Source organism: Delphinapterus leucas, chromosome 2 (assembly GCF_059928025.1).
Source record: "Delphinapterus leucas isolate spDelLeu-1000000601 "Yukka" chromosome 2, BTC_Dleu_Yukka2, whole genome shotgun sequence".
NCBI lineage: Eukaryota > Metazoa > Chordata > Mammalia > Artiodactyla > Monodontidae > Delphinapterus > Delphinapterus leucas.
This window is the reverse complement of record NC_143130.1, coordinates 93,711,985-93,738,334: the sequence shown is the minus strand read 5'-3', so window position 1 is coordinate 93,738,334 and position 26,350 is coordinate 93,711,985. Positions and strand designations below refer to the sequence as shown.

Sequence of the window (26,350 nt, the reverse complement as noted above, 5' to 3'; positions counted from 1 at the left end):
AAGAATAAAATATCTAGGAATAAACCTACCTAAGGAGACAAAAGACCTGTATGCAGAAAATTATAAGACACTGATGAAAGAAATTAAAGATGATACAAATAGATGAAGAGATATACCATGTTCTTGGATTGGAAGAATCAACATTGTGAAAATGACTCTACTACCCAAAGCAATCTACAGATTCAATGCAATCCCTATCAAACTACCACTGGCATTTTTCACAGAACTAGAACAAAAAATTTCACAATTTGTATGGAAACACAAAAGACCCCGAATAGCCAAAGCAATCTTGAGAACGAAAAAAGGAGCTGGAGGAATCAGACTCCCTGACTTCAGACTATACTACAAAGCTACAGTAATCAACACAGTATGGTACTGGCACAAAAACAGAAAGATAGATCAATGGAACAGGATAGAAAGCCCAGAGATAAACCCTCGCACATACGGTCAACTTATCTTTGATAAAGAAGGCAGGAATGTACAGTGGAGAAAGGACAGCCTCTTCAATAAGTGGTGCTGGGAAAACTGGACAGGGACATGTAAAAGTATGAGATTAGATCACTCCCAAACACCATACACAAAAATAAGCTCAAAATGGATTAAAGACCTAAATGTAAGGCCAGAAACTATCAAACTCTTAGAGGAAAACATAGGCAGAACACTCTATGTCATAAACCATAGCAAGATCCTTTTTGACCCACCTCCTAGAGAAATGTAAATAAAAACAAAAATAAACAAATTGGACCTAACAAAACTTAGAAGCTTTTGCACAGCACAGGAAACCATAAACAAGACCAAAAGACAACCCTCAGAATGGGAGAAAATATTTGCAAATGAAGCAACTGACAAAGGATTAATCTCCAAAATTTACAAGCAGCTCATGCAGCTCAATAACAAAAAAACAAACAACCCAATCCAAAAATGGGCAGAAGACCTAAATAGACATTTCTCCAAAGAAGATATACAGACTGCCAACAAACACATGAAAGAATGTTCAACATCATTAATCATTAGAGAAATGCAAATCAAAACTACAATGAGATATCATCTCACACCAGTCAGAATAGCCATCATCAAAAAATCTAGAAACAATAAATGCTGGAGAGGGTGTGGAGAAAAGGGAACACTCTTGCACTGCTGGTGGGAATGTGGATTGATACAGCCACTATGGAGAACAGTATGGAGGTTCCTTTAAAAACTGCAAATAGAACTACCAAATGACCCAGCAAACCCACTACTGGGCATATACCCTGAGAAAACCATAATTCAAAAAGAGTCATGCACCAAAATGTTCATTGCAGCTCTATTTACAATAGCCAGGAGGTGGAAACAACCTAAGCGTCCATCATCGGATGAACGGATAAAGAAGATGTGGCACATATATACAATGGAATATCACTCAGCCATAAAAAGAAATGAAATCAAGCTATTTGTAATGAGGTGGATGGACCTAGAGTCTGTCATACAGAGTGAAGTAAGTCAGAAAGAGAAAGACAAATACAGTATGCTAACCCATATATATGGAATTTAAGAAAAAAAAATGTCATGAATAACCTAGGCGTAAGACAGCAATAAAGACACAGACCTACTAGAGAATGGACTTGAGGATATGGGGAGGGGGAAGGGTAAGCTGTGACAAAGTGAGAGAGTGGCATGGACATACATACACTACCAAACCTAAGGTAGATAGCTAGTGGGAAGCAGCTGCATAGCACAGGGAGATCAGCTTTGTGCTTTGTGACCACCTAGAGGTGTGGGATACGGAGGGTGGGAGGGAGGGAGACTCAAGAGGGAAGAGATATGGGAACATCTGTATATGTATAACTGATTCACTTTGTTATAAAGCAGAAACTAACACACCACTGTAAAGCAATTATACTCCAATAAAGATGTAAATATATATATATATGCACCCAACATAGGAGCACCTCAATACAAAAGGCAACTGCTAACAGCTAGAAAAGAGGAAATAGACAGTAACACAATAACAGTGGGGGACTTTAACACCTCAGTTACACCAATGGACAGATCATCCAAAATGAAAATAAATAAGGAAACAAAAGCTTTAAATGACACAATAGACCAGATAGATTTAATTGATAGTTATAGGACATTCCATCCAAAAACAGCAGATTACACTTTCTTCTCAAGTGTGCACAGAACATTCTCCAGGATAGATCACATCTTGGGTCACAAATCAAGCCTCAGTAAATTTAAGAAAATTGAAATCATATCAAGCATCTTTTATGACCAGAACGCTATGAGATTAGAATCAATTTCAGGGAAAAAATGTAAAAAACACAAACACATGGAGGATAAATAATACATTACTAAATAACCAAGAGATCAATGAAGAAATCAAACAGGAAATCAAAAAATACCTAGAGACAAATGACAATGAAAACATGACAATCCAAAACCTATGGGATGCAGCAAAAGCAGTTCCAAGAGGGAATTTTATAGCTATACAAGCCTACCTCAAGAAACAAGAAAAATCTCAAGTAAACAATCTAACCTTACACCTAAAGGAACTAGAGAAAGAAGAACAAAGAAAACCCAAAGTTAGCAGAAGGAAAGAAATCATAAAGATCAGAGCAAAAATAAATGAAATAGAAACAAAGAAAACAATAGCAAAGATCAATAAAACTAAAAGGTGGTTCTTTGAGAAGATAAACAAAATTGATAAACCTTAAGCCAGACTCATCAAAAAAGAGGGAGAGGACTCAAATCAATAAAATTAGAAATGAAAAAGGAGAAGTTACAACAGACACTGCAGAAATACAAAGCCTCCTAAGGCACTACTACAAGTAACTCTATGCCAATAAAATGGACATCCTGGAAGAAACAGACAAATTCTTAGAAAGGTATAGTCTTCCAAGACTGAACCAGGAAGAAATAGAAAATATGAACCGACAAATCACAAGTAATGAAATTGAAACTGTGATTAAAAATCTTCCAACAAACAAAAGTCCAGGACCAGATGGCTTCACAGGTGAATTCTATCAAACATTTAGAGAAGAGCTAACACCCATCCTTCTCAAACTCTTCCAAAATATTGCAGAGGAAGGAACACTCCCAGACTCATTCTGTGAGGCCATCATCACCCTGATACCAAAACCAGACAAAGATACCACAAAAAAAGAAAATTACAGACCAATATCACTGATGAATATAGATGCAAAAATCCTCAACAAAATACTAGCAAACAGAATCCAGCAACACATTAAAAGGATCATACACCATGATCAAGTGGGATTTATCCCAGGAATGCAAGGATTCTTCAATATATGTAAATCAATCAGTGTGATACACCATATTAACAAACTGAAGAATAAAAACCATATGATAATCTCAATACATGCAGAAAAAGCTTTCGACAAAATTCAACACCCATTTATGATAAAAACCCTCCAGAAAGTAGGCATAGAGAGAATGTTCCTCAACATAATAAAGGCCATATATGACAAACCCACAGCAAACATCATTCTCAATGGTGAAAAACTGAAAGCCTTTCCTCTAAGATCAGGAACAACAGAAGGATGTCCACTCTCACCACTATTATTCAACATAGTTTTGGAAGTCCCAGCCACGGCAATCAGAGAAGAAAAAGAAATAAAAGGGATACAAATTGGAAAAGAAGAAGTAAAATTGTCACTGTTTGCAGATGACATAATGCTATACATAGAGAATCCTAAAGAGGACACCAGAAGACTACTAGAGCTAATCAATGAATTTGGTAAAGTTGCAGTATACAAAATTAATGCACAGAAGGCTCTTGCATTCCTATACGCTAATGATGAAAAATCTGAAAGAGAAATTAAGGAAACACTCCCATTTACCATTGCAACAAAAAGAATAAAATACCTAGGAATAAACCTACCTAGGGAGACAAAAGACCTGTATGCAGAAAACTATAAGACACTGATGAAAGAAATTAAAGATGATACCAACAGATGGAGATATATACCATGTTCTTGGATTGGAAGAATCAATACTGTGAAAATGACTATACTACTCAAAGCAATCTATAGATTCAGCACAATCCCTATCAAATTACCAATGGCATTTTTTACAGAACTAGAACAAAAAAATCTTAAAATTTGTATGGAGACACCAAAGACCCCGAATAGCCAAAGCAGTCTTGAGGGAAAAAAACGGAGCTGGAGGAATCAGACTCACTGAGTTCAGGCTATACTACAAAGCTACAGTAATCAAGACAATATGGTACTGGCACAAAAACAGCAACATAGATCAATGGAACAAGATAGAAAGCCTGGAGATAAACCCATGCACCTATGGTCAACCAATCTGTGACAAAGGAGGCAAGGATATACAATGGAGAAAAGACAGTCTCTTCAATAAATGGTGCTGGGAAAACTGGACAGCTACATGTAAAAGAATGAAATTAGAACACTCCTAACACCATACACAAAAATAAACTCAAAATGTATTCGAGACCTAAATGTAAGACCGGACACTATAAAACTCTCAGAGGGAAACCTAGGAAGAACACTCTTTGACATAAATCACAGCAAGATCCTTTTTGACCCACCTCCTAAAGTAACGGAAATAAAAACAATAATAAACAAATGGGACCTAATGAAACTCCAAAGCTTTTGCACAGCACAGGAAACCATAAACAAGACGAAAAGACAACCCTCAGAATGGGAGAAAATATTTGCAGACGAATCAACGGACAAAGGATTAATCTCCAAAATATATAAACAGCTCATGCAGCTCAGTATGAAAAGAACAAACAACCCAATCCAAAAATGGGCAGAAGACCTAAATAGATATTCCTCCAAAGAAGACGGCCAAGAAGCACATGAAAAGTTGCTCAACATCACTAATTATTAGAGAAATGCAAATCAAAACTACAATGAGGTATCACGTCATACCAGTTAGAATGGGCATCATCAGAAAATCTACAAACAACAAATGCTGGAGAGGGTGTGGAGAAAAGGGAACCCTCTTGCACTGTTGGTGGGAATGTAAATTGATACAGCCACTATGGAGAACAGTACGGAATTTCCTTAAAAAACTAAAAATAGAATTACCATATGACCCAGCAAACCCACTACTGGGCATATACCCAGAGAAAACGATAATTCAAAAAGACACATGCATCCCAATTTATATTGTAGCACTATTTACAATAGCCAGGTCATGGAAGCAACCTAAATGCCCATTGACAGACGAATGGATAAAGAAGATGTGGTGCATATACACAATGGAATATTACTCAGCTATAAAATGGAATGAAACTGGGTCATTTGTAGAGACGTGGATGGATCTAGAGACTGTCATACAGAGTGAAGTAAGTCAGAAAGAGAAGAACAAATATCGTATATTAACACATATATGTGGAACCTAGAAAAATGGTACAGATGAACCAGTTTGTAGGGCAGAAATTGAGACACAGATGTAGAGAACAAACATATGGACACCAAGGGGGGAAAGCAGTGGGGGGTGGTGGTGGTGGTGTGATGAATTGGGTGATTGGGATTGACATGTATACACTGATGTGTATAAAATTGATGACTAATAAGGACCTGCTGTATAAAAAAATAAATAAAATATTTTTTTTTTTTTTAAAAAGAAAGGGCTTCCAGGAGAAACCTATAAGGGCATGGGGGATGAAGGATAGGGAATGGGAAGAAGCCAAATGAGGGTGTGATTTCAGAAGTCCTACACTCAACCTATGCCCGTGGGAGTTCAGAATAAAGGAATAGACATCAGAGTTTGTCCTGCCTTGAAACAAAGGAGCTGGGCTTTGGTATTCCACATCAGCCTGGCTTTGGCTATAGGCTGCCAGGAGGGTGAAGTGGGGTGAAACATAGAACTCCCAGGTACTTTCCGCTCACTTCAGTGCCTGAGGGTAATTTGCAGGACTGAGGTAATGTGCAGGTGCAGCTGATAGCAGCAAAATATGAAAAAGCTGGGGATGGGCTCACAGACCATGGGTGGGGCATCAGTTTGCTACTGTGAGTTTCCTGGTAACTTCCTCTACTGGGCCCACAACACATGTTATCCCAAACTTCCAATAAAAGTTCAAAGTTTCTAAGCAGCTGGCATTGAAGTGTGTATGCCATTGAACCCCAATTTGAGTTGAAATCCTAATTCCACAGAAGGAATGGGAAAAGTCATATTACTGTTTAAGTTTGTATCGTAACCCCATAAAAGAAATTGGAAAAGTCATTATTACTGTCTTGACTCTTTGTCACCATATCCATAAAATGGAAGAATCATCCCTACATCAGAAAGTTTACTCATTTATTTGATCAATCATTCATTCAATGAATATGGAGTGTCTACTCTGAGATTCTGTTCAAGGGTTATTCTGAGAAGCAGATGGTGATAAGAAGAGCTCTGTAAAACGTAAAGCTCTAGGCAACTGCTTTTATTTCCAGTGGTTATTTATTTTCACAGCCCACTAGAAAACATAAAATTACCTAAAACCACAGCAAGGAGATACAAGGGAAAACTTCTTGGTACTGAGCTGGTATAAGCAGGCTTTTCAAAGAGAGAGAGGAAGAGAGAGAGAAACAGAGTGTGTGTATAGGCTGGGGTCCCTGGCCCTCAGCCCTTAAATACCATAGGGACCCCATCATTGGAACAAGCAAAAGAAGCCCAGTCAATTTCCAAAACTTCTCCTAGAGAGACGTACCGTCTCCATTGAGAACCACTTTTCTCAGCGTGAGAGTTGCTGATCTAATGACTAGAAAAAAAACAAAAAAACAACCAACCAACCCGGTCCTTCCCCTTTCTCGGAAAACCTGAGACTTGAGAGACAGACTAGGGACGGGAAAGTCCCCTTTTCTAACCTGGAACAGCTCTTTCTGCCCAGAGACTTGTGACGAGCTACCACGTCCTCGGATTTTGATTGGTCAGTTGAGAAACTAAACTAGCGGGTTGAAAGGAGAGAAAACCCCAGTGTTTGCTGCCATCGGGTGGGTGGGAATAAGCGCCGCGACTGCTGCTCCGTGACCTTGGCTCTGTTCTTCACTGGGCGCTGCCGCCAGCCTGGGCGCGTTCACCGTGAGTACCCGCTCCCGCGCCGCCCCCTCCCTCGACTTCTCCTTTTCTTCCCTGGCCTCTGGTTCCTTGGTGCTCTTTCCCTGCCCAGTGTACTCAGGCGCCAGGTTCGGCTGGTTCAGGCTCGGTCCCGAGCGGACCGACAAGCAGCGGAGGGGCCGGAAAGTGGCAGGCCGCTGGAGCGCAGGCTTCCTGCTCTATTCTCCCTGGATAGCTCACAGGGCGCAACCGGACAAAACACTAGGTCATTGATGAGCTGCTGGCTGCCTGGGTGGAGTCGAGGGTGGTGAGCACTGTTTTGCAGGGCTGCCCGGTGTCACCCCGAAGGTTGTCTTTCCCTGAGTGCAGAGCGGAGGAGGGGCAGGCTGGTCACGAAGGTAAGTGATCCGATGAGAGACAGGTGTTTGTGGGGTCTAAGATAAGAACTGACTCAGTAAGTAGGTCGGCGCCATCGGGTGGAGCATTGAGCACTGCGCCCTCCTCTGGGCTCCCTCCATTTTCTTCTGGGGCTCCCCGGTTCGAGGGCTTGTGTCTAAATTTAGATACCTCACACGGTTTTGTGAAATATTTCTATGGCATCTTAAGGTATTTGTTTTTGCTAAAGCTTTATTAAGGTATTTGTATTCGTCAAAGCCTCCTCTGGGCTCTCCCCATTTCCTTCTGGGGCTCCCAGGTTCCAGGGCTTGTCTAAATTTAGATATCTCACACTGTTTTGTGTAATATTTCTATGGCATCTTAAGGTATTTGTTTTCGTTAAAGCTTTATTGAGGTATAAATCACAAACCATAAAATCCTCCTATTTATAATGTACTTCAGTGGGTTACAGTATATTCATGTAGTTGTGCAACCATTTTCTCAATATTAGAACATTTTCATCACCCCCCGAAAAAACACTGTACCGATTAGACATCACTCCCCATTTCTCCCCAACCACCCCCAGCCCTAAGGAACCACTAATCTTTCTGTCCCTATGGATTTGCCTATTCTTGATTTATCATAAGTGGAATCATACAGTATGTGGTCTTCTGTGACTGGCTTCTGTCATTTGATATGATGTTTTCAAAGATCATCCATTATAGCAAGTACTGGCACTTCATTTCTTTTTTATTGATGAATAATATTCCATTGTAGGACTATACCACATTTTATTTATTCATTCATCAGTTAATGAGCATTTGGGTTGTTTCCACTTTTTGGCTATTAAAAATAATACTATTACTGGGCTTCCCTGGTGGTGCAGTGGTTAAGAATCCGCCTGCCAATGCACGGGACATGGGTTCGAGCCCTGGTCCGGGAAGATCCCACATGCCGCGGAGCAACTGAGGCTGTGCGCCACAACTACTGAAGCCCGTGAGCCACAACTAGTGAAGCCTGGCGCCTAGAGCCCGTGCTTTGCAACAAGAGAAGCCACTGCAGTGAGAAGCCCGCACACCACAACAAAGAGTAGCTCCTGCTCACTGCAACTAGAGAAAGCCCGCATGCAGCAATGAAGACCCAACACAGCCAAAAATAATAAATAAATTAAATAAGTTTTTTTAAAATAAAAAATAAAATAAAAATAATACTATTATTGACATTCATGTACAACTTTTCAGTGTGAACAGAAGTTTTCAGTTCTCTTGGGTATATACCTAGGAGTGGAATTGCCGGGTCATATAGTAACTATATGTTTACCATATAGTTATGTTTACCTTTTGTGGAACTGCCAGACTGTTTTCCAGAAGTGCCACACCATTTTACCTTCCCAACAGCAGTATATGAGAGTCCCAATTTTTCTACATCCTCGCCAACACTTATTTTTTCTTCCAGTTTTATTGAGATATAATTGACATACAGCACTGTATAAGTTTAAGGTGTTACATCACGAAACAATTATCACAATAAGTTTAGTGAACATCCGTTATTTCATATGGATACAAAATTAAAGAAATAGAAAAAATTTTTTCCTCGTGATGAGAACTCTTAGGATTTACTCTCTTAACAATTTTTATATATAACATCCTGCTGTTACTTATATTTATCATGTTGTACATTACATCCCTATACTTATTTATCTTATAACTGTAAATTTGTACCTTTTGACTGCCTTCATTGAATTCCCCTCCCACAAACCCCTGCCTCTGGTAACCACAAATATGGTCTCTTTTTCTATGAGTTTGTTTTTGAAGTATAATTAACCTACAACACTATATTAGTTCCTGTCACACAATATGATATTTCTATACATTTCAAAATAGTCACCATGATTATAGTGTCACCATACAAAGATATTACATAGTTATTGACTATATTCTACACACTGTACATTTTATACCCATGGCTTATTTATTTTGCAACTGGACGTTTGTACCTCTTAATCTCCCTCATCTATTTCTTTCCTCCCCCACCACTGCCCCTCTGGCAACAACTTGTTTGTTCTCTGTAATTATAACTCTGTTTCTGTTTTTTTATGTTTGTTCATTTGTTCTGATTTTTAGATTCCACATATAAGTGAAATCAGACAGTATTTGTCTTTCTCTGATTTATTTCACTTAGCACAATACCCTCTAGGTCCATCCATGTTGTCAAAAATGCAAGATTTCATTCTTTTTTATGGCTGAGTAATATTCCATTATATATATATATATATATATATATATATATATATATATATATATAATCTGTAATATTTTATGGGAAAACCCAAATGAACTTTTTTGGCCAACCCAATATATATACACATACATACCAGAACTTCTTTATCCATTCATCTATTGATGGGCATTTAGGTTGCTTCCATATCTTGGCTATTGTAAATAATGCTGTAATGAACACAGGGGTGCATATATCTTTTCTAATTAGTGTTTTTGTTTTCTTTGGATAAATACCCAGGAGTGGAAATGCTGGATCACATGATAGTTCTATTTTTAATTTTTTGAGTAATCTCTATACTGCTTTCCATAGTGGCTGTACCAGTTTACATTCCCACCAACAGTTCACAAGTGTTCCCTTTTCTCCACATCCTTGCCAACACTTGTTATTTGCTGTTTTTTTTTTTGTTTTTGTTTTTTGAGGTACACGGGCCTCTCACTGCTGTGGCCTCTCCCATTGTGGAGCACAGGCTCCGGATGCACAGGCTCAGTGGCCATGGCTCACGGGCCCAGCCGCTCCACGGAATGTGGGATCTTCCTGGACCGGGGCACGAACCCGTGTCCCCTGCATCGGCAGGTAGACTCTCAACCACTGCACCACCAGGGAAGCCCTATTTGCTGTCTTTTTGATAATATCCATTCTGATGGGTGTGAGGTGATATCTCATTGTGGTTTTGATTTGCATTTCACTGATGATTAGTGATGTTGAGCATCTTTTCATATGTCTGTAACCATCTGTATGTCTTCCTTGGAAAAATGCCTGTTTAGACCCTCGGTCCATTTTTTAATCAGGTTGTTTGTTTTTTTGATGTTGAGTTATATGAGTTCTTTGTATATTGTGGATATTAACCCCTTATTGGATATATCATTTACAAATACCTTCTCCTATTCCGTAGGTGGCCTTTTCATTTTGTTAATAGTTTCCTTTGCTGTGCAAAAACTTAAATGCAGTCCCATTTCGTTATTTTTGCTTTCATTTCCCTTGCCTGAAGAGACATATCCAAAGACATATTACTAAGACTGATGTCAGAGAGCTTACTGCCTTTGTTTTCTTCTAGAAGTTTTATTGTTTCAGGTCTTACAGTTAAATCTTTAATTCATTTTGAATTTATTTCTGTGTATAGTGTGAGAAAGTAATCCAGTTGTTTTTTTGCATGTAGCTGTCCAGTTTTCACAACATCATTTACTGAAGAGGCTATATTTTCTCCATTGTATATTCTTGCCTCGTTTGTCCTAGGTTAATTGCCCATATAATTGTGTGTTCATTTCTGGCCACTCTGTTCTGTTCCATTGATCTATGTGTCTGTTTTTGTGCCAGTACCATACTGTTTTGATGACTGTAGCTTTGTAGTATAGTTTGAAGCCAGGGCATGTGATACCTTCAGCTTTGTTCTTCTTTCTCAAGATTATTTTGGCTATTCAGGGTCTATTGTGTTTCCATACAAATTTTAGAATTACCAGATTCATTGGTGAGTTCTAGTAGTTTTTTGGTGGTGTCTTTTGGAATTTCTACATATAGTATAAAGTCATCTGCAAACAATGACAGTTTTACTTCTTCCTTTCCAACTTGGATTCCTTTTATTTCTTTTTCTTGTCTGATTGCAATGGTTAGGACTTCCAATACTATGTTGAATAAAAGTGGTGAGAGTAGGCATCCTTGTCTTGTTCCTGATCTCAGAGGCAATGCTTTCAGCTTTTCACCACTGAGTATAATGTTAGTTGTGGGCTTGTCATATGTGGCCTTTTTTATGTTGAGGTATGTTCCTTCTATACCCACTTCACTGACAGTTTTTTGTTTTTTAAACATCTTTATTGGAGTATAATTGCTTTACAATGGTGTGTTAGTTTCTGCTTTATAACAAAGTAAATCAGCTATACATACACATATATACTCATATCTCCTCCCTCTTGTGTCTCCTTCCCACCCTCCCTATCCCACCCCTCTAGCTGATCTCCGTCACAAAGCACCGAGCTGATCTCCCTATGCTATGTGGCTGCTTCCCACTGGCTATCTATTTTACATTTGATAGTATATATTAGTCCATGCCACTCTGTCACTGAAAGATTTTAATCATAAGTAAATGTTGAATTTTGTCAAAACCTTATTTTTTGCATCTATTGAGAGTATCATATGATTTTTATTATTCAATTTGTTAATGTGATGTATCACATTGATTGATTTGTGGATATCAAACCATCCTTGCATCTCTGAGATAAATCTCACTTGATAATGATGTATGATCCTTTTAAGGTTTGTTGAATTTGATTTGCTAATATTTTGTTGAGGATTTTTGCATCTATGTTCATCAGGGATGTTGGCCTATAATTCTGTTTTTTCTGATATTTGTTTGGTTTTGGCATCAGAATGACGCTGGTCTTGTAAAATGAGTTCAGAAGCATTCCTTCCCCTGCATTTTTCTTGGAATAGTTTGAGAAGGATAGGAGGATAGGTGTTAACTGTTCTCTTAATGGTAGAATTCACCTGTGAAGCCATCTGGTCATGGGCTTTTTTTTGGTTGGGAGTTTTTTGGTTACTGATTCAATTTCATTACTGGTAAAGTGGTCTGTTTCTTCCTGGTTCAGTCTTGGGAGATTGTACATTTCTAGGATTTTTTCCATTTCTTCTAGGTTGTCCACTTTATTGGCATATAATTGTTCCCAGTAATCTCTTATGATACTTGGTATTTCTGTGGTGTCAGTTGTAACTTCTCCTTTTTCATTTCTGTTTTCATTTATTTGGGGCCTCTTTTTTTCTTGATGAGTCTGGCTAGAGGTTGATCAATTTTGTTTATCTTTTCAAAGAACCAGCTCTTAGTTTTATTGATCTTTTCTATTTTTTAAGTCCCTATTTCATTTATTTCCACTCTGATCTTTATGATTTCTTTCCTTTCACTAATTTTGAGTTTTGTTCTTCTTTTTCTAGTTTCTATAGGTGTAAGGTTAGGTTGTTTATTTGAGGTTTCTCTTGTTTCCTGAGTTAGGCTTGTATCACTATAAACTTCCCTCTTAGAACTGCTTCTACTGCGTCCCACAGATTTTTGGATCATGTTTTTGTTTTCATTTGTCTCCAGGTATATTTTTAATTTCTTCTTTGATTTCTTCAGTGATCCACTGGTTGTTTAGTAGCATACTGTTTAGCCTCCATTTGTTTGTGTGGTCTTTTTTTTTCCTTGTAGTTGATTTCTAGTCTCATAGCATTGTGACTGGAAAAGATGTTTGATATGATTTCAGTTTTCTTAAATTTACTGAGTCTTGTTTTGTGGCCTTGTTTTGTGACCTATTCTGGAGAATGCAGAGTTATCAAAAACTTTTGAGTACACATTTTTCTCTATCTATATACTTTATACTGCTGTCAATCTTATTTTAAGTACTACTAATGCTTAATCTTTGTCTCATTTTTTTTCAGTTAAAAATTCAGATTGAGCTTTCTCATAAGTGGCTCCCAGAAGATTCACCCCACCCCACTGTGGGAACACAGCAGTTGTGGATATGGAGACAGGAATGGAACCAGAATCAGAGTTCAAATATACCAGAAAATGTGGACCATAAATTCTTATATAAGTCAGAGACTGACTGGCCAAGAGCTGTGGGACATTGAGGACTTTAGCATTCACTGTAAACTTTGGCACAGGTCACTTATTTCTCTTAATACTGGATCCAAAAAGCACAATGAACACAAGAATGTGCTATGGTACTAGGGTGAATTCCAGACAAGCACGAGAATTCTGTACATCTGGGGAAGGAGGCACAACTCCTGAGGTGATCTTGGAAGTGGAACTGATAGAACTTGGGGAAAGTGATGAGATAATTGACCTCACTTGTGACTCTCTAGAACCTGCAGTGATTGACCTAACTCACCATGACTCTGTTGTGATTACTGAAGAAAGGAGGAGGCCAAGGGGAAATACAAGGTCACTCCAAGGCCAAACTGGCAGCTGTGTGGTGAGCAGTGATAAGGAGGGGTTGATGAGGGACAGAGATGTATCTGTGACCAACAGTGCCTACCATAATGCCCTGGAAGAAGAAACTTTAAGTTGCACACTACCTGGTTATATCTGGTGTCGAATTTGTAGGGATGGGTACTTAGAGATTGAACTGAGTAAACGACATATCTACTCTACACAATGTGGCCACATCTTCTGTAGTCAGTGTCTCTGCACTTCCCTTAAATATACTAGAAATTGCCCAGTTTGTTTGAAAAAAATCAGCTGCCATCTGTACCACCGCATCTATATATGATGTGTGCTGTGTTGCTCAGGACAGACAGACAACCTAGCTAGATTCTTCCATGTCCTTGTGCAGAAACGGTGGGTTGTTGGCATTCAGTGCACTGAATTAAAAACGCCTGATTTTAAAAATTGCTCTCTGGAGTATATAAAAATTTTTTTTCATTTCCCACACACAATGAGACTACCTTTTGCTTTGTTTTGTTTCATGCTGCAGGACTGGACTTGGTTGTCATAGTGTGCCAGAGACTGGTGGTTGTCCTCAAAGCAAATTTTCCTTTCTTTCTCATAACAATCAATTTTTAATTGGCCACATGTGAGCATTTTGGGTCATGTAAATAAGGGCAACATCCTAGAGATAATGGAACAAGATGGAAGGAACCTGAGAGACTGACAAGTTTGCAAACCAGAGCCACCTACAAGTTTGGGCTTTTACTTGAGAGATGAATAAACTTCATTCTTGTTTATGCAACTATTATACTGAGTCTTGCTTAGAGCAATGGGAACTTTATTTTAATTAATGGAGCAGGCAGGGTGATATCTTCCTGGTTTTTCTGAATTTCCTGACTCCACTGGAATAAAAGGAAGTCAGTCCTTTCTGACCATCTCTCCAACCAGCAAGGTGGAGGTAGGTATACAAGCAGGCACCATGTCTTTCTGGGACTCCTGGTGGCCTTTGAAACCAGCCTGAGGAGTCACCTAGACACACTGGAATCTAGAGTTGTGGTTCTGTGCTCTCTGACCTGCCACACCAGAGAGAGGCTCCCTTCATCCTAGGCTTACAGGTGTGCCTGCCTTCCACCATACTGGTCAGCTAATCAACAAGTTGGTCTGCTTCTCTGTGAACAAATACATCACTGCATCACCATCCTAGCTGCTCCTGCAGCCTGACTGGGTCACAGGCTTGAGAAGACCTCATCACTGCTGCCCACAGACCCCCAACACACACACACGCACACACACACACACACACACACACACGCACTAGCTCTTTTTTCTTTTGAAGAAAATCACAAAGGACTCACAATTCCATCTGTACTTTAGAATTAGAGAGGACATGATTTCTACTGTGCTCTCTCCTTTTCCCTCATAATGAAGTGTGCAGTAAAGCTTGTTCCTTACTTTCAATGGTTGTAGCAGTGTTGCTTTCCTCCATGGAGGCTCAGTTGTGCCAATGGAGCAGTGCCCATCCCAGCATAATGTCTGTTCTACACACTGCATTCTCTGCAATATCTCATACTCCAAACCTCAGTTGCTTGTCTTAGCACAGGATATGCAAGATAAATGGGTATACGCCCTTCCGTGGGTTTCCTTGTATGTTCTAAAATGAAATGAGGGGATTTCCCTGGTAGCGCAGTGGTTAAGAATCCGCCTGCCAATGCAGGGGACATGGGTTCGAGCCCTGGTCTGGGAAGATCCCACATGCTGTGGAGCAACTAAGCCCGTGTGCCACAACTACTGAGCCTGTGCTCTAGAGCCCACGTGCCACAACTACTGAAGCCCATGTGCCTAGAGCCCATGCTCCACAACAAGAGAAGCCACCGCAATGAGACGCCCGTGCACTGCAATGAAGAGTAGCCCCCGCTCGCCGCAACTAGAGAAAGCCCGCGTGCAGCAACTAAGACTCAACGCAGCCAAAAATAAATAAATAAATTTACTAAAATAAAATAGAACGAGGAAGAAAAACAACATGAACATTTTTTTAAAAGAAAAAAGTTCTAAATATTAGATGTAGAACTTCCTGCATTTCAATAGGACATCTTGTGTGTTCCACTTTGGAGACTGTTAATTGCTCTGTCACATAGCATAGTGTATCACAAACTTGGCTAATGATTGAAACATCTGAGAGGTGCCTATTAAATATACAGATTCTGCTTTTGCATATATTGCCCATGTGATCAGGAAAAAGAGCATACTCTCTCCAGCTTGCCAGCAGCCCTTGACCCTCCCTATTGTGTTCTACCCAGTCCACTACATTTTTACCTTATCTACCAAACTCATGTAGACATTTGAGTTTTTGATCTCTGCTTTAGGGAAAAAATAGAGGGGATTCTGACTTTTCTGAAAAATTGAGATAAATTTTACAGACAGAAAAATTCACTGATCTTAAAGTGTATAATTAGATGAGCTGGGGCAAATATGTACATTCACAGGACCAGCACCCCAATCAAAATATAGAACAATTCCAGAGCAGTTCTCCTGAGTTCCCTTACCCTGTTGCTCTCCACCTGGGTGCCCCTTCCCAGTAAAGTCTTTTGCTTTGTCAGCAAAAAAATAAATAAATAAATAAAAATAAAAAAAATATATATATATACACATACATACACACACACACATATATATATAAAACAATTCCATCATTCCAGAAAGTTCCCATCTAGTCAATCCCCATCCCTCACAGGCAACCACTTTTTTAATTACTATCATCATAGATATGTTTGGGGACACTGAATTTTATTACTTCATTGTCTAGCCCAGATCATCTGGGAGGAAAGTTTGATAGGGAAATTTGGAATATAAGCATTAGGCAAGGGTCAAGGGTTTATTTTAGTGGGAGTATGACTTATTTTTCTTAAGAATTGAAGCAAGAAGTTATTAATAATGACACCTGCTATTTATTAAACAATAGCTATTTTCCAGGCACAGTACAAGGCACTTCACACATCACAGGCAGTCAAGGTATACATCTAGGCAACAGCAGGAACCCAACAGGATGTAAGAACAAAAGTTGAAGGAAAGGAGCTGCCACAGGCACATTAGTGTGAATAGGTTGGCTGACTATTGTACATGGCTGTGGGAAGAAGTGAGAACTAAAGCTAGAAAAGAATATTAAGGCCACATCATAAGTAGAGCATTGTGTGCTGTGTTATGGAGTTTAGATTTTATTCTACAGTTGCTAAGGAACCATTAAAGGCTCTGAAAAAGAGCCTCCAGAGAAGGATTCTTAAGGATTCAGCATGATATCAGTGAGGGTTGAAGATACTGCTTGAAAACTGGGGGGAAAATATGGAGGTAGGATCAGGAAGGAAAGGTCCTGGTGTTGATTTTCCTCCCAAAATAGAAGTGAATTTTCTGAAATGTATAAGAAAAAGGATGAAAGTACCCTTGGTCTGAGGAATGTGGTAATGCACTGGTACTCTCTTGCCCTTGATGTTAGCAGTTTCATTTTAGCACAGCCAGCAGGGCTGTGCAAGTCTTTTGAGCTATGGCAGCTCTTGGGAGAAGGCTGTTGGTCTGAGGTAGCAATGATAGGAATTGAGAGAACAGCTGTGGCGGTTTGGATTTAGCTTTCAGGTACCTTTCTGGAAAAGTGGAAGCTCATTTGACCAGAGTGGAAATGGATTAGAAGAGTTTGGACAATCAAATTTATCCACTTTATGACCGATCTAGCTTTAGAACAAGTTAGCCTCACAGTGAGATAATCTGGCAATTTAAATTAGCTGTTTCCTGATGTTCCCTGAGGTTACGGCAGGGAACTAAAGCCAAACTTCTTGAGCTATAATATGTGAGGATTTCATCAATCACTGATTAAAATCAAGCTGTTCAAGAAAAGGGTTAAGAGAGACAGAGTGGAGAAGTCAGAGGCATCTTTCAGCAAGGATTGGTCTTTCTATTGTCTGATCCACACTGAATTCATCCCTGCAGCAAATGTTAAGCACACCTGCCAGAAGAAACAAGTTACTCTCTGAGAACCTAAAATTGTTAAGATGGATAAACTTTTAGATCCTTTCCTTAGCTATATCAGTTAGATCCCACTGATTTCATATTAAAATCTGCATACTGAGATGACTATCCCAAGGAGTGTTAATAAAGTAGGTTTCAATGATATCATTGGCTCAGTGTCTTGTCTCTAAAACAGTAGTTTCCCTGCAACAAGAGCAGGGAACAGCAGCGGCACTTGCACAAATGCACAGGCACTCCCAATGGTTCTCTCCTACTGGTTTCCTTATTTATCATCGTTTTAGACATTTGTTAGTACATAGTATTTTGAAAGTAAAACATGTTTTCTTTTTCCATCTCCAATTTCATAGTTCAGTTTCATGGTATTATGTAGATGGATTTCCAACTTTGAGAAAATGTTTTTTGTTTCACTATCCAGGGACTATTTACAGACAGCTCTAACCTGATAACCCTCCTGTGTGGGGAACATTCATCAGGGCAGCATTGGACATGGGCCCTTCCCTGCCCCCTTAGCTTTCAGCAGGCAAAAAGATCCTACAGGGCATAGTCCTTTCTCCTGTGGAGTGGCATGGAGAAGGCATGTGGCCCCAGGTATGACTCTGCCAGCATCACTGACCCTCTAAAGGGAGGGCAGAGGGGCTGCCAGTGTGGTGTGACAAGATAGAGGTAGCAGTTACCGACAGCACTTGGCTTCCCTGCTGAGATGAGAGCCTTTAGAGAACAAATTTCTCTCTTCCTTTCCTCTGAACGAGGCCAAGTCACAGAAGTAGCAGCTGCTGTATTCTCCAACCAGAAAAGAGAAGGTGCAGTGCATTGCTGGGCATGGACCACTCATTAATTCTTTCATTCATCTGCTCATTTGCCTAGTATTTATTAAATTCTGATAGTGTGATAGACCTATATAGTTAAAAAGATGAATAAGACAGTCTCCAAGAAGCTCACAGCTAGTGGGGAAGAGATGTGAAAATAGTTATAATACAATAAAAGAAATAATGCAGTGAAATAAAAGCTATGACAGAAATATCTGCCAGGTGCTGCCGAGGCATAAAAGAGGAAATAACTGACTTCTCAGTAGCTTCCTTGGAGTCTAGAAGATGGAAAATTGAACTTTTAATTTATATTCAGCTCCATGGAGTCCTTGAAGATTAATACCTACTTACATTTCTTGTTATATTTCAAGACAAAGTTAATTTGAAGGGGCATTAGTTTTGTAAACTATTTTCTATACAAATGTTAGTGCAATAACCATAATAATAGCTATGACCATTTATTGGGTGCTCACTATGTGCCAGGTACTGTTAAGCACTTTACATACATCATCTCATTTAATCCTCACCACAATCCTATGAGGTAAGTATTATTATCTCTATTTTTATTTTAATTTTTTTATTTTTGGGCCACACCATGCGGCTTGTGGGATCTTAGTTCCCCGACCAGGGATTGAACACATACCCTCTTCAGTGGAAGCATGGAGTCCTAACCACTGGACCGCCAGGCAATTCCCTATCATCTCTATTTTATATACGATAAAATTGAGGCTTGGAAAAGAAAAGTAACTTTGGTTTATGACTTTGTTTTTGTTTCCCATCTCCTGGTACCAATTATATGGTAAAACCTGGTATGTAGTTTCTTAAACATCACTGTCCCACTGCACAAAACTTCATTTTTAAATAGTGAAATAAAAGCTCGAAGTGCCTTTTTGTGAGATTTGGGACCTCTTGCTACATAGGTTGTGGAATCACAAACTTTGGAGGTGGAAGGGGAGTCTTAGGAACTCATATTTTATGGTGGAAGAACTGATGCCCAGAGGAGTTAAACATCTTAACCAAAGTTACTCATTGTTCTGGTGGGAGACACAGCTTCTCTCTTCTTTTTTTTCTTTTTTAATAAATTATTAGTTTGTTTTTATTTTTGGCTGTATTGGGTCTTTGTTGCTGCTCATGGGCTTTCTCTAGTTGAGGCAAGCGGGGGCTACTCTTCGTTGCGGTACGTGGGCTTCTCATTGTCTTGGCTTCTCTTGTTGCAGAGCACAGGCTCTAGAGCGCAGGCTCAGTTGCTCCGTGGCATGTGGGATCTTCCCGGGCCAGGGCTCAAACCCGTGTCCCCTGCATTGGCAGGCAGATTCTTAACCACTGCGCCACCAGGGAAGCCCAAGGCTTCTCTCTTCTAGCCCACTGTTCTTGCCCCAGGGCCAAAGACTCAAGAATGTGCAGACTTCAGGTTTTCATACAATCATCTTTACTAGACATTGTTAAACATTTTAGCCAACAATAAAACATTCAAGATGAAACAAAAAAAATTTCTTTTTTTTACTTGGGGACATCGTTTCTAGGTGATCATCAGCATTTCATAGCCATTTATTTGACAAAGAATTTGATCCAATGAATGCCATGTACTGTCAAGGTAAGCAAGACACAGCACAACCCAGCAGTTGTTCATAACTTAGGGAAGGGGCAGACATGCAATCAAACAATTAAAATAATTATGTACAAGCATGTACAAAGGTTTAGGGTGCTATAGAAATGTGTAAAGCGATGATTCTCAGCTGGTGGTGGGTCCCACTCCCATATACCCAACAGACACTTGGCAATGTCTGGAGACATTTCTGGTTCTCACAACATGGAGGGGGGGGGCGGTGGTGGTGATACTGGTGATCAGAGGCCAGAAATGCTGCTAAACCTTCTAAAGTTCACAGGTCAGCGCCCCAGCAACAAAGACTTAGGCAGCCCAAAATGTCAATAGGGCTGAGGTTGAGAAACTGTGGTAGACAGCCAGAAAAATATTTTCTACAAGGGATGGGTGAGGGGGTTATATCTTGGGGGACTGGTTGTGGAAGAGTTTACTGAAGAGATAATGATTGGGGTTAGGGAGGGAAGATCCCCAAAATAAGGAACAACATGTACAAAGCCACAGAAGCGTAGCATATTTGGGCAATCCCACACACTGGTGGAAGAGTTGTAGGCATTAAGGCTGGACAGCTAGGCAGGAGCTAGACATTCAAGAAAATATATTGAGTTAAAGGAATTATTGTAAGAAAAACTGGTTCCATGATGGCTCTTTATAAGTCACTCAGGAGCACAGTCTAGGTATGTACTGCTATGAGCTAAAACTGCTAAAGAAAGCTGTTTGAAATGAAGCTTTTCTCACCTTGCTTCCTTATGGTCTGAAGTTTTCCAGGCATTTGTTACTTTCTCAGAGACAGAGTCCAAGCTGTTTCAATGGAATGTGAGCTCTGAGAGGTGGAATAACTATTAAAGCCACTTAGCTGGTGTCTCAGTGCTGTGAAGAAATTGTGAGCAGGGATAAGGTAGTTCTTGCTCATGTGTTAGACTTCTAGGCAGATGATAATGATTATTTCCTCTTTCGTAGAGTGCCCTAGGACAGAAATGGGGATATGTGACCCTTAAGATTAGACTGCCACCTTGGATCTAAATGCGTTGCCTTCCCCTCCCTCACAAAAAATGGTGGGCAGGTAGGCCATTCCAATCAGGGTTTCTCTTTCTCTTAAGCTAATGATGATCAAAGCAACTGACAAACTGTCACGGAATCTGCCGGACCTCACTCTGGCCTTCCCCGCCTCCCAGCTCCTGAACTTTCCCTCCTTCTGTCATGCTCTGGGCCCATTCTTAGCAAACTAACAGGTCACAGCCTTCTGGTCTGCAACCATCCTAGGCCTATTGAGCCAAGTGCCTGCCTCTGTCCCCTGGTGGCCTGATGATAGAGCTTCATGGAGGTGAGTTACCTTTTTCTAACTTAGCTGATTTCTGGAGCATAATGTGGAAAACTGGAACAAAGAAGAGGGTATGGATTTTACAGCATGAAAGAAAATTCAGGGGGATAGTTAACTTGTGGCAGCTTATAGCTTCTATACTCTCTCTAGGCCTTGGAATAATTGAGAATTTAGAGAAGAGAGTTTGGTAGAAAAGTGATGAAACCTACCAAAAACTTTTGAGAAAAATTAAAATACTATACAAAAAAGTATATACTATACAAAAATGTACTTTCTTTATTAATGTAATCACTTTATTATTTTAGATTGAAAAAATTTATTATGTATAACTTGATTTGCTCATTATACTATCACACTTGGTATTTTATACTTAAAGTGGAGTTGATTAAACATTTTAAATTGAATTCCTTCAAGATCTCTTCGGAACTAAAAATAAATGCAATTATATTCTGAATTTAGTGTTTTCTTGATTGTTGTACAGATAAAAGAAAATGTTTATTTACTACAAGAAAGGTAAAAAACCTCACTAAAGTTCATCAAAAAGAGATTGTAACACTGAGCCCTTAGGTTCTGAGTTGTTATTTCCACCAGTTACTTTTTTGTGGTACGCGGGCCTGTCACTGTTGTGGCCTCTCCCGTTGCAGAGCACAGGCTCCGTACGCTCAGGCTCAGCGGGCATGGCTCACAGGCGCAGCCGCTGCGCGGCATGTGGGATCTTCCCAGACCGGAGCACGAACCCATGTTTCCTGCATCAGCAGGCGGACTTTGCATCAGCAGGCGGACTTTCAACCACTAGCGCCACCAGGGAAGCCCCACTTATCTACTTGAAAAAAAAGTTTTTAGGGCTTTCCTGGTGGCGCAGTGGTTGCGAGTCGGACTCGCAACCACTGCGCCACCAGGGAAGCCCCACTTACCTACTTTTAAAAAAAAATTTTTAGGGCTTCCCTGGTGGCGCAGTGGTTGCGAGTCGGACTCGCAACCACTGTGCCGCCAGGGAAGCCCCACTTATCTACTTTAAAAAACATTTTTAGGGCTTCCCTGGTGATGCAGTGGTTGCGAGTCCGCCTGCCGATGCAGGGGACACGGGTTCATGCCCCAGTTCGGGAAGATCCCACATGCCGCGGAGCGGCTGCGCCCGTGAGCCATGGCCGCTGAGCCTGTGCTTCTGGAGCCTGTGCTCCGCAACGGGAGAGGCCACAAGAGGCCCACGTACAGCAAAAAAAAATAATAATAATAAAATTTTTTTTACTTTTGTTGGCGTAATGTTGTGTTAGTTTCAGGTGTACAGCGAAGTGATTCAGTTATACATGAACATATGTTCATTCTTTTTTGGATTCTTTTCTTTTATACTTATCACAGAATATTGAGTAGAGTTCCCTGTGCTATACAGCATGTCCTTGTTGCTTATCAATCTTATACATAGTAGTGTGTGTACGTTCATCCCAAGCTCCTGATTTATCGCTCCCCCCACATTTCCCCTTTGGGAACCAAAAGTTTGTTTTCACTATCTGTAAGACTGTTTCTGTTTTGTAAATAAGTTCATTTGTATCATTTTTTAAAAAAATCAGATTCCACATATGAGTGATATCATATGATATTTGTCTTTGTCTGATTTACTTCACTTAGTATGATAATCTCTAGGTCCATCCATGTTGCTGCAAATGGCATTATTTCATTCTTTTTTATGGCTGAGTAATATTCCATTGTATATATGTACCACATCTTCTTTATCCAGTCCTCTGTTGATGGACATTTAGGTTGCTTCCATGTCTTGGCTATTGTAAATAGTGCTGCAATGAACATTGGGGTGCATGTATTTTTTTGGATTATGGTTTTCTCCAGATATATACCCAGGAGTGGGGGTACTGGATCATATAGTAGTTCTATTTTTAGTTTTTTAAGGAACCTCCATTCTGTTCTCCATAGTGGTTATACCAATTTATATTCCCACCAACAGTGTAGGAGGGTTCCCTTTTCTCCACACCCTCTCCAGCATTTATTGTTTGTGTTTATAAAACACATGAAATAAAGTTCCTAAATGGCATTCACTTCCAAAAGATACTGCATTCACAAGGATTAAAAACTGGCTCTAGTAGGCAAGACTTTCTCTTAAATCACCTTCAATTGGCCAGGTTCTTCTACAAGTTTTATCTTATACAGAATGTATCTAATTTTAAAGTTTTCAAGATAGTCTGAGTGGCTTAAAATGCAATGTTTTTTGTCCTTTCATATTCCCTGATGGGCATAATTTTCTGAGTTTGATCTTCTGAGCACATATTGAGAGAGGGTGGAGAATAAACATTTTTTCCTCTTCACTTCCACAGTATTTCCCATTCAGCCTAGTACAAAAAAAAAAAAGGAATAATCTTTTAGAAAATCATTTGTTATCTTTGGTTAATGGAATTAAATGAATCATTAATATGTAAAGGGATGGTAAATTTAAAATTCTCACTGTACAACAGAACCATAGGAAATAAGACTAGAAATATGAGTTTGCAACATGTTGTAGAGAATTCTGAACTCTGGGGCCCTTTAAAAAAACGTATTTTGGTAGGTTATGGAGAGCAACAGAAGAGTCTTGAGGCAGAGGAGGGTTAGCAATTATTATTTCTATTAGCATTATTAACTAGACTCTGCAGCTGATAGATGACGGAGAACGAAGAAGAAAACGGCCAAAGATAATTCAGATTTCAAAACTGAGATACTGGTAGTGCAGTAGAAATAGGGAAGTCAAGAGAAGGAACTGATTTACAAAGAAAGGCACGCTCCGTTTAAGTCGTGTTGAGTTTCAAGGACCCAGTGGTGGGCTCGGAGATGTGGGCTCCCAGAGATTCAGATTTGGGAGTCACCTCTATAGCAGCTATACATGAAGTTATGGGCATGAATAGCTCACTTGGTAAGAAGAGAGTATAGAACTAGAAGATAGCTGAAGACAGTCCTTGGTGATTATTTACTCAGGAAGAGAAGAAAAGGAAGAGAAACCAGCTGAGGCAGGGGAGTGGTCAGAGGCAAGAGAACTAGGACAGTACTGCACCACAAGAGCCAAAGGAGAGACTCAATAAATCGAGGAGAATGAAGAATAAGTCATTAAATGAGTGTTTAGCAAACTCCATGGCAAGCTTTAAGAAAACAGTTTCTATAGAGTGCTGGGGTAGAGGGTCTGTAACAAGAGCAGAGATTCAGACAGGTTACCTTAAGCAAAGAGGTAACCTCACTTATCCTGAGGATAAACATCCATCCCTCTAAACACATTTGTTGAGGCCCTACTATGGCAAGGTGTTGTGTTAGGTACAGGAATCCAGGAAAAGCCAAAGGACAGTGCTGTGGTTAACATAACAGAGCCACTCTCCACATTTGTTTCTATGTGTAATTCTTGTCTCTACCAACTAATTGACTCTTTCCACCCTACACCTCTGCATTTTTTTGCCTCCTGTTTAAAATTCATCTCTTAGATTCTGTTTCCTTATGATTCTCCATGCCATGACCTTTCTGTCCCAAACTCTACCTCATAGAAATCTTTAAGCTTTTGCTTTGACTGTCAATTTTCTGATTCTCTCTTTTGTTTCCATAGCTAAATTTGCAAGAGGTTCTGGTTTGCCCAGATCATCTTTTTTCATTGAGTTGTTGAACAGCCCATGGAATCAGTCAGAAGCCCACCTGTATTTTAATCACCTGTGGCCCGGGAGAAGGCTTGAAGGCCACAAGCTATGTGCAGGCTTGACCTTTAGCATGAACTATGGGAACGACAGCAACTGTGATTAATGTATCGAGTAGGTATTGGGGGTGAATCTCAGTTGTGCGAAGAACAGTGCATAGCCTTTTCTATAACACTGTTTATATTGACTTTGAGTCCCCATTCCTGTGGCTGGAAGGAAATTCAACTTGCAGTCTTTGAAGAGAGGCATCCATATTGATTATTGCTGAAAGTTCATTTACTCAATCTGGTTAAGATGTGTATGGAGGACATATTGAAATAGCCTCCCCCTTCCCTCCCCCCAACCCTTCTCTAAATACATAAAAAGGTTGGATAAATTGTGAAAAACAGTTGAAGCTTTAGTTTTCAAGTGGCAGAATAAAAACAGTGATTTTTTTCCTCTTCTCAGAAATTCATCCTTCTTTAACTCAAAACTACAAGGAGAATGAAAAATAGACAAACTTTATTTGTGATGTAACTAGAAACACCTATAAGCCTGGACTACAACCTATGAGTAAGAACTGCCCAATATAGTGAAAGTCAAACAGGAATGTGATAATGGATGCCTAAGGGTGCAGATTTTATACAAAGTGAGAGTGACATAGCTCTCCAAAGAAAGTGACCCAAGACCCACAAGTCCTTATTGTACTGAACAATAAGAACAGGCAAGCAGACTGAAGTAGGGGCTTTTTTTCCACCCATTTGACACAAAGACTTGAGATACAGGGAAGGTGAAGTTGAAAAGGGACAAACAGCTATATTTGTAGAAAGCAGTCTGTTGGTGAGGAATAGTGAAGGACATAGACTCTGCATTGTAAGCAACCCTGAAATGCTAATCATGGGAAACAGCAAGGGCTATAAGAACTCATGCAAATACTATTTCATAAAGAAAATGGCCTTAAATATGGTGCTGCCTCCACCCTCTTGCAAGTCTCTTGCAAACAGCTGATTCAGGAAGAACTCACCTCATTCAGTGTTTAAAGAAACAAAAATATAAGTAGCATCCATCAAACAAGAGTGGGGAGAAATGTCCAGAGCAAAGCGCAGAGAACTATGGAGTTAGAGAATATGATAAGGAAATTAAGAGGAATGTGGGCTAGAGTGAGAGACTCTGACATTTGTCTGATAGGAGCTTCAGAAAGACTGCAGAGAATACACGAGAGGTAATATTCCAAGAGAAAATGGCTATATTCGGTTCAGGCAGGCAAGACCCCGGTTTGGGAAGATCAGGTGTCAGGGGTAAGGAACACAGGCAGTGTGGGAAACTAGGGAGTAAAGGTCTAGGGACTCAAGCTAAAGAATTTGGATAGAAAGAGGTGAAGATATAGGTATAGAAAGAGAGCAAAAGAGTCAT

General features: G+C 39.8%; 1 pseudogene across 3 annotated transcripts; it reads left to right on the top strand.

The window, feature by feature from the left end:
- The first annotated feature begins 6,922 nt into the window (after positions 1-6,922).
- LOC111181646 (E3 ubiquitin-protein ligase RNF4 pseudogene) lies at positions 6,923-14,367 on the top strand (annotated as a pseudogene). Of its 3 annotated transcripts, none has more exons than XR_016392110.1 (2): positions 6,923-7,038; positions 13,072-14,367. The product of XR_016392110.1 is annotated as an E3 ubiquitin-protein ligase RNF4 pseudogene, transcript variant X2 (transcript). The 3 variants fall into 3 exon arrangements; XR_016392109.1 differs by lacking the exon at positions 6,923-7,038 and adding an exon at positions 7,091-7,412; XR_016392111.1 differs by lacking the exon at positions 6,923-7,038 and adding an exon at positions 9,821-10,242.
- The last annotated feature ends 11,983 nt before the right edge of the window (positions 14,368-26,350 follow it).